The sequence below is a fragment of the Solanum dulcamara genome, chromosome 5 (genome assembly GCF_947179165.1).
Source record: "Solanum dulcamara chromosome 5, daSolDulc1.2, whole genome shotgun sequence".
In the NCBI taxonomy this organism is placed as follows: Eukaryota; Viridiplantae; Streptophyta; class Magnoliopsida; order Solanales; family Solanaceae; genus Solanum; species Solanum dulcamara.
Window position 1 is genome coordinate 55634745 of NC_077241.1, and position 9339 is coordinate 55644083.

General features: G+C 37.8%; 1 pseudogene; it reads left to right on the plus strand.

Moving 5' to 3' along the window:
• Positions 1-7559: 7559 nt before the first annotated feature.
• Positions 7560-7679, plus strand: LOC129890926 (5S ribosomal RNA; annotated as a pseudogene).
• The last annotated feature ends 1660 nt before the right edge of the window (positions 7680-9339 follow it).

A 9339-nucleotide genomic window follows, 5' to 3' on the forward strand; every position in this document is an offset into this window, starting at 1 on the left:
AGGTTTTTGGGTTGTTGACTAGACTTTGCTGAGTTTATGGGGATTTAGCCTTATATTTTTAATTTATGTTGCTTTTAAAATCTTTACACTTCCTATTTCTCGTGAATGTTGATAGTTGGTCTACAATAAAGGTTATCCCATCGGAGGGTTAGTGTAGGTGCTAGTCATGTCGAGTAGGGGTCGTGACAACAATCTAGAGAAATTATGATTCACAATAGAAAATCGAGTATAACAATACCAAAAACACGAAATTAAGGAAAAAGGGTCAAAACATCTCAAAAATTCGATTTTGAAAATAAGGTCTAAATCTAATTTTTTTATACAAAAATGTTCTTTGAAGTAATTGAAACTCATTGATGAAAACCATTTTGAAAACAGAGTTGAAATCGACTCAAAATCATCATTTTATCAAAACCCAAGTTCTTGAATAAAACCCCAATTTCTTTAGTTCCAATATCACAAATTCGAATTCAAGTCCATAAATAAACAATGGGTAATAAATATTCTTCGATAAAAACACTTACCCAAAAGATTTATCTTGAAAATTGCTTACCCGAGCTTCACAACCTTAAAAAATGGTGAAAAATCACCCTTTTTCAATATTTTGGGAATTTTCACTGTTCAGGGATTTTTAACTCATCACGATCACGGCACATACCTCACGATCAAGAAGAGAAGATCGGGTCAACTCATTAATTGACGTACGCAATCGCAGTTGGGATCCACGCGATTGCGGTCACTATCAAAAGACCCTTCGTAATCGTGGTAGCCCCCTCGCGATCACGATACCCAAAGTCCTACACCTACATGATCACAAAGCATACGTCGCATTCGCGATGCATAGTGTATCAGGCACGAGACAACGGACCACAACAGTTCACAAAAGGAAACAAATTTTTTGAATAGGCCCTCGAGATTTGTTCGGAGTCCCGTGTACACAAAACATATATTCTACCCTACTAAATTTGATGTTACGGACTCAATAAATCCATTGAAATTTGAATTCGAGGTCTCCTTGATCCGAAACTCAATAAGTCGCCAAAAAACTAATTTTAGTCCCAAAAAGATCAAAACGCCCTCAGAGCTTTTGGAAAAATAAACAGGAACTCTCCTTAGGTCTAAAATCATCTTCCAAATCCAATGTAGTCATTGAAATTCAATTCTGAGCATATGAACTTTGAATGTTAACCAACGTCAACTCTAAACACAAAACTCATTCATTTCCAGCTTAGGACCTCAAATTCTTGATATAATTCCAATCTGATTATGTCAACTCTCCTGGACCAAATTCTACATTCCGAATCTGATGAAAGTCACATAATTGTATTCTGAGACTTAAAATTCCTAATGACATCGAAAACAACTATTTGACAACTTAAGCCTTCAAAACTCAAATCTTTCTAAAAACCTTGACTTTTCAACGAATTTCACAAAACCAACTTAGAATACTGATCAAACATGAATCAAAGAAACTACCAAGAGGGGTCAAATAATTATTTTGTAAAAAATACCAAATATGACCTTCAGGGTCATTACACATGATCTTCTCAAATTTACTTTGGACTAAAATGAGCTAACAGTTTGCTATGGTCATGAACCCCCTCCCCCTTCCCACCCTAAATTGACCCACTTAATCTCAAGAATTTAAATGTATTACTATTACCTTTTGTAACCACAATTTCAATTCCAATTCAAAAAGTTAGAAAAAGTAACTTCTTCATTTTGAAGTGGCAAGTCACCAAACATTATACCAACTGCATAAACATATATTTAAGATGACTCACTCAACATATATTTTATAAGAAAAAATACAGTTTAATTTCTTTCAATTATTTTGATCCTAGAAAAGTAAAATTTTAATTTATAAATGGAAAGAATGGATAGATAAATCCTCAAAAATATAAAGTAGATAGTAATTTATACATTCACTATGAGAACATACATTGCACTAACGCAAATAAAAAGTCTTAAATGAGTTGAATTGGAGATTAAACTGGGCTAGACCGAAGATCCTTTTTAAGTGAGTTAAGCTTGTATGAGCGGTTAAGTTCACAAATGACCTTCATAAGGGTTGGTCTAGATATTTTTCCCACATAAGAAAAGTCTTGAAAAAATAACCTCCATTCATTTAATTTAAGTTTCTTGGGAAAAATTGCCCTCCAAACCTAACAAAATAAAGGAAGTTTGTATTTTGATAATAAATGGGACTAAAAAAGTTATATTTTTTCATTTTATTTCTTCTCTTTTCTCTTTTTCCTTTAATTTGTTTTTAATTTTTTCTTACGTATTTTGCTTTGGAGAACCTGTCGTTGGGCCTTCAAAGGGATCGGTCTCCATAACGTAATCGGGGTCTTCGGAGGGATCAGTCTCAATCGAATAACTGGGGCTCCGCCTGCTTGGTCCTGGAGCCAGAGGTCCCATATGTACCTTGGGGGCCTTCTACGCACCCCCTATACTGTCTAGAGGTGGTCTCTTCATTTTCCACCAAAGCGTGTATCCACCTGCAAGAAAGGAGGTCAAAAACAAGCTTTCTTTATAGGAATGGCCGCACACATAGTAGTCTGCTAGGGAGGGATTATCCTGATAGACAGCTCTATCGCACGATCTAAGACAAGAAAGAAAGATAACATCCTAAATGTCAAATAGCCTCCTATTTATAGATGTGGGGCACAACACACCGATGAACAAGACTCTACTAAACACGATCTGTAGTCATTCCAAGGAAAGACTGCTCTGATACCACTTTTGTCACGATCCAATCCCATAGGCCGTGATGGGTGCCCGAACTGGACACTCGCATATACCTCTGCCAACTATAAGTAAATCGCCCCTTGTTTAAGTTATAATGCAACAATAGGCACGATAAAATATAAGCCGATGAGGCTATCGTAATATATAGGAACAACTATACACATATAAATATACCACCCACATATATGTACACCGGCCTCTAAGAGTAAGAACAGTAACATAAGGAGGGACAGGGCCCCCTCCATACTCGTAAACAGATAAACATATACATCAACGGTTAGTACCCAAAATCTAGGCTCTAGCACAATGGAGCGCTTCTGAACTGCTGATAGAAGTCCTAAGTTGGGGGCCCTCCAAACTATGCATCTATACCTGCGGGCATGAAACGTAGCCTCCCGAAGAAAAGGGGTCAGTACGATATATGTACTGAGTATACAAAGCATAACTGGAAGCATATCTTAAAAAAAAAGAGCCAGGGGGATAAATTCGTTACATAAAAAACACTGTACCTGTATCTGTGAATCGTAAACACATGCATGATCATATTATACAATATAGCCAGCACTTTCAGGGCTTGGTGAATCATAACTGTAGGACCATCATAAGGCCTGGTGCCATCACCACCTTATCACATCACATCATTATCTTATATATATATGCATACGTACCCGACCCTCTAGTGAGGGACGCGGTGAGTTATTCATGTCATTGCATTATCATTTTCTCATATAGCATACCCGGCCCTTTAGTGAGGGACTCAGTGGATAATGCAGTAAACTGTGCATGATTATGTACCCGGCTCAGGATTTGGTGATAGAAGGGTTACCGTATACATGAGTAGAGTGGTGAGTAACCATATGCAATTTAAATTATTATCAAGACTCAATGAAGTAGTAAAGATGAATTTTCATTTGAAAATCAGGATGATAGTCATATCAATCATCTCTCGAATATCACTATTGATCATATCAAAAGAGTCTTAGACATCATAGGCATTTTAGATTGTATCTGAGATTCGATGGAATACTAAAATATGCTATCATTTAAAAACCAAGACAAGATTTATATCAAGTACCTTTGGAGTGTCATTATGGTTTGCATCAAAGTAGCACTTTTGGAATCATCTACTCGTATCAAGGTTTAATAAAACATCTTTCAGAAGTCAAAAAATTAGCCATCTTAGTGGCTTTGAGAATGGGGACTTCCTTGGGATCACATATACTTCGTCTATTCATTTTATAAAGATCATGCCAAAAGAAAGGAAGATTAGCTTCACATACTTACTACTTTCCAATGTATAGAAAAAAACTTGAGAAGCAGTAGCTCAATTCTTGCAAGAGTTCCAACATTAGAGGATGAATAAGAAACATTTGGGAATGGAGTTACCTCCTAGATTGTATCATCTTTTACGTACATCTAGTACATACCAAAATAAGAGAAAGGATAGGCTTTATATACTCTCTACTTTCCCTCATGGAGTCATCATATACATATATGCCAATGAACGTACGACCAGATCCTTATATAGTAACATATGCCGAGGAACGTTCGACCTGATCCTTATATAGTAACATATGCCATACCCGGCCCCTCAAGGGACTCGGTACCATAAAAATTTCATCATAACATCATAACTTATGTCAAGACATATCAAGAGAGAAGAAGGGTAGCTTTACATACTTATGCCAAAATATGCCAAGAGAAAGAAGGTAGCTTCACATACCTTTTTTGGGATTAATTAAAAGTTGGCTTGCCTTGATACCTCCTTAACCTATTTGAAATGAAAGTAATACTAAGATAAATAGCCTTTCACTTTCAAATATCCCACTCTACAACCAAGTACTAATAGGAGTTATTTCCTTATCCATTACCCTCGACTAGTTTGTTACTAGTTCCGATGCTACCAAAAATCGGACAGTATTTCCCCTTTGACTTCAATATCCCCGAGATTTCAAATAGGAAAAATTATCAACAACCATACAACAGAAACAACCAGTAGCATATTTACAAGTAAATCGCTTCAACATTACCCAATACAAGCTCCAAACAACTAGCTCCAAACTACGATACCAAAATAGAATTTTTAATTTTTATTTCAAAAAATCTTTAACCATACCAAATGGAGGTTTGTGTGGATGAAACCAGAAGCATCCACACCCCTTTTAGAATACCTTCCATCCCTGCAACATACAATTTAACAAGCTGCAACCGCAGCACCACAAGCACGACACACTACGCGACTTCGGTTTAACTACTACGACTTTAATCTAGTTTGTTTCTAGCGTCTAGCATCCTTATATAATTTTTCCACTTACAGCCTTATTTAAGGGATGTAATATATATCACAACCACCTAATAATTTCCAATTTAAAGAGAAACCCTTACCTTTCCCGAAACTCATCAAACTCGTTAAAACTTACCTCAGAAGTTCTTCTAGCGCGATTGAAACTTCGTGGCTGTTAGCTAACATTTTGGGGCTGATCCAAACCATAAATTTTCATTAATAAAACCTTCATAAAATTTTTTTGCACCCTAGATAATTAATTCATGGAAAGAAATCAGAGACTCACCTTTTTTCTCCCAAATCTGAGCTCCCTCTCTCTAGCTTCAAGTTTCTCTCCTTTCTTTTCTCTAGAATTCTTGTAGTTTTTTTATGATAAAGATGAACTTAAGGGATAAGAATGAGTTTAAAAGTCATCAAATATGTATATATATACCACCTTAGGGGGGTGACATGTGTCAAGCCCTCATAGGGCCAACGCACCCCCTCCTCCACTTAGGGGATTCCAAGTGGCATGTGGGGACCCACCCCCTTCCTGCATCTGTTGCCATATAGAACTCGCTCATGCTGCCATATGGCACTCTCTCATGGGCTTTCACATGTCACTTTCTTTTCCTTCTCGTGGGTTCGTAATCTCGTCTTACTCTACGAATCTATGTAATCCTTTCCACATAAGCTTGGTATGTACTCAAGTAGTTTAAGTACGTAAGATTTCCAAATTGGTAGCTTACGTAAGTAAGTCAAGTCCTACGACTCATTACTTGGCCTCCAATTCCTTCTGGATTCTCATAACCATATTTCCAATCTTCCCTTCTATGGTTGTCACACTCTCCCTTCTTAGAGTTGTTTGATAGCATCATAGATTATCAGGCTCACATGATAACTTATAAGAAGCTTACAATCCTTTCAAGAAACTTAAATAAAACTTAAGAAGCTTAAGAGGTTCAAGAAACTTAAGAAGCTTAAGAAGCTTGAGAACCTTCCAAGATACAAAAATACGGGTTATAACATCCTTTCCCCCTTTAGAATATTCGTTCTCGAATGTTAAACGAACCTTCTTTGAAATCTTACGCAGACTATAGGGAAAATTCCCCTCTATTGCAATAACACATACTTTCATCACCTTAAGAGTTCTAGCATTTGGAATTGCCTATAGACATAGGGAATAGGTACAAATACTTGTATTTCATTTCCTTTTTAGCTTCCCAGGCCATTTCTTTGTGATTCTCACTTTACCACAACTCCTTGATAGAAGCTACATCCTTAGTCCGCAATTATCTAATCTGCCGATCTAGGATTGCGATAGGTTGTTCTTCATAGGATAACTCCTTTGTGACGTGGATATCATCTACGGGATATACTCTGGATGGATCACCAACGCACTTGCAAAGCATTGATACATGGAAGGCTGAATGTACTGCTTCCTGATCTGCCGGTAGGTCTAGCTCATAGGCAACCTTGCTTATTCGGCGAAGGATCTAGTAAGGACCAATATATCTCGAACTCCCTTTCTTGCCAAACTTCATTACTCTTTCCATGGGCGACACCTTCAAAAACACCCAATCGCTCACTTGAAATTTCCAAGATCGACATCGATTGTCTGCATATAGCTTTTGTCTACTTTGGACAACTAATAATCTCTCCTGAATAAGCTTTACCTTTTCCACAGCCTATTGGACCATGTCTGGGCCTATTAGTCATGTTTCGCCAACATCAGACTAACCAATGGCGACCTATACTTTTTGTCATACAAAGTCTTATACGGGGCCATCTGAAGACTGGAATGATAGTTAATATCGCAAGTAATCTTAACAGGTAGTAAGAAAATTGTCCGAGCTACCTTTAGAGTCAACCGTATAGGCTCGCAACATATCTTCTAGCATTTAGCTAGTAAACTTAGACTGTCCATCAGTCTGAGGGTACAATGGTGTACGAAGACCTATCTATCCTCCCAATCTCTTTATGGGCTAATCTTCAGTAGTTAATTGTAACTCGAACTCCTTCTTATGAAACAATAGGTAGGGGAACTCTGTAAAGTCTCACCATTCTCTTGATCTATAATTTCACACCTTCTCGGTTGAGCAGGTAGTCTTTAATGGAAGGAGCATGGGCTGATATTGTTACCTTGCGGGTAACATTCCCTCTAGAATCATCTTTCCATGAAGTGAGAAATGAGTCTTGTAGCCAAGGTTGTATCATGGAATCTTCGACCTCGTGTATTACTTCCTGCCTTCTTTAAATGACATCACTAGTACCTTTACCTTTTGGGTTTTTGCCCCTTTGAGTTGGCTGCCAAGTAGTGTCAAAATTCCCTTGCATACTGTCCTGTATAGCCATCCTATGGTTTGCCTATCATTAACTAGTATTATGTTGAAGAACTGTGGCATACAAGTGCGCCATCTGTTAGTAATCATCTAATCCTACTTGTTTTGTTTAAGCCCTTTTACAATACCCTTAATGTAACTTATAACACTCTAGGTACATAATTTCGTTTCATTACTTCGCCACTAATTCAGATTCTTCTATCTCGTGCGATCATACCGGTACTAACGCACCAGATCCCACTGGAATTTTGAAGTTAAGCATGCTTCGGCGAGAGTAGTACTAGGATGGGTGACCCCCCGGGAAGTCCTTTGTGTTTCGTTTCATTGCAATCCTTGCAATAATGTGCAAGGCACTCAACTTAGCCCAAGATTTACCTTAGCGTCGTTTTGCTAGTCTTCATATTTCGCCTTGCCCTTTTCTCTTTTATCTTACAATCGGTATTAGGGTAGATCTTTAGTTCGACCACGATCATGTCCTTTTTGCTCATTTGATTTCACTTCTCTTTGTATCTCTCTGTAACGTCTCCAAAATATCATAACTCTTTTTCATCATGTACCCCTCCACTTAGTCTTATGATGTGTATATATATTCATAGGTTGCACAACTAATTTTATACAACTGATATGAGGTAGACACAGTCTTTTCATTTCTCAATCCATCTCACTTTACATATCACTTCCACACCAGAGCTTGCTCGCGCTAATGCTATTCTGTCCTACCCCTTTTTCTCTTTCTTTTTCTTCCTTTGGGTACTTCTTGGTCTCCTCATTTCCTTACCGTAGGAGGTTTTCTATTCTTTCTCCTTTCTACCTGTATGTCATATCCCGGCGGCCAACAACTCTGTTGCTATGTCTTAATTTTACTCAACCATGGCCTTACTACCCTTTACACGGTCCTTAAATCACTCTGTCTTACTCTCTTATTGTGTTCACCCCTTTTTGTATGCACCAATCCATTAGGGTCTCTACTAATGGTTCTCCGCATGATCTCAGATATCATGGCTTCTATCTATTTATTACCGACCTTTATTCCTTGCTAACTCGTGCCAGCATGGGATCTTGCTTGAAGTTTAAGCATTACCATTAATATGTGATAGTGTCAGTTGACTTCACCTCACACTTGTATTTCTCTGGTCCACTTCCCCCCTTTTAGGGCATACCCATGTCATCCTCTATTTATTTTCAATTGTTCATACGCATTTGATTATGTTCCAACACATTTGATATACTGCACCATACCTACACCTTCTGTTAGATCATCTATACTTTAGGTTCCCCCTGTAAGAAACCTTAATACAACCATGGGGTACTTAGAATTCTCGATAACTAGTACCCAATCAAGTCCAAGTACTGGTACTCGAGTCATATAATTAATATAGTAGTTTATCTAGGGCCATATTCCTTTCTTCCCTACTAGTGATTAGATAGCGCCCCTAATCATTTCAACTTATCCATTCGGAAGTACTTGTACTCTAGTGACCCATGTTTCTAGCTCTGTTATAACACTATCTTCATCCCAGTGGATACCACTTCTTCCCTTAATGGACTCGCAATGCATCAATGGTTTTGAAGAGCTACCTCCCTCATCCTGGAGGGGTCTTTATATTTTCCACGGTGGAATCACATATCCCCAGTACTTCTTTATACCTCATAAGCTTTTATTCTTGTCGAGTACCTGAGGTTAACTTCTAATAATCCTCAGTCTCATGTCAATTTTACTTTAATACTGGTCTTACCTTCTCGCTTTTTCATACTACACCTTTAGTTCATAGATATCTATTCTCTTTTTCATCCAATACTCGTACTTAATTAATCACGTCTATCTTGAGTGCTTCCCGCAGTAGTCCTTCTATTCTTTCAGTCTATGGCCATTTTTGCGCCCGAGGAGTTTCATGTTACCCCTATATCCCTTGGGAAAATCATTCCTTGGTATCACCGACCCTTCTGCATCCTTCTAGTATGTTATCCAATATATAAAGCACA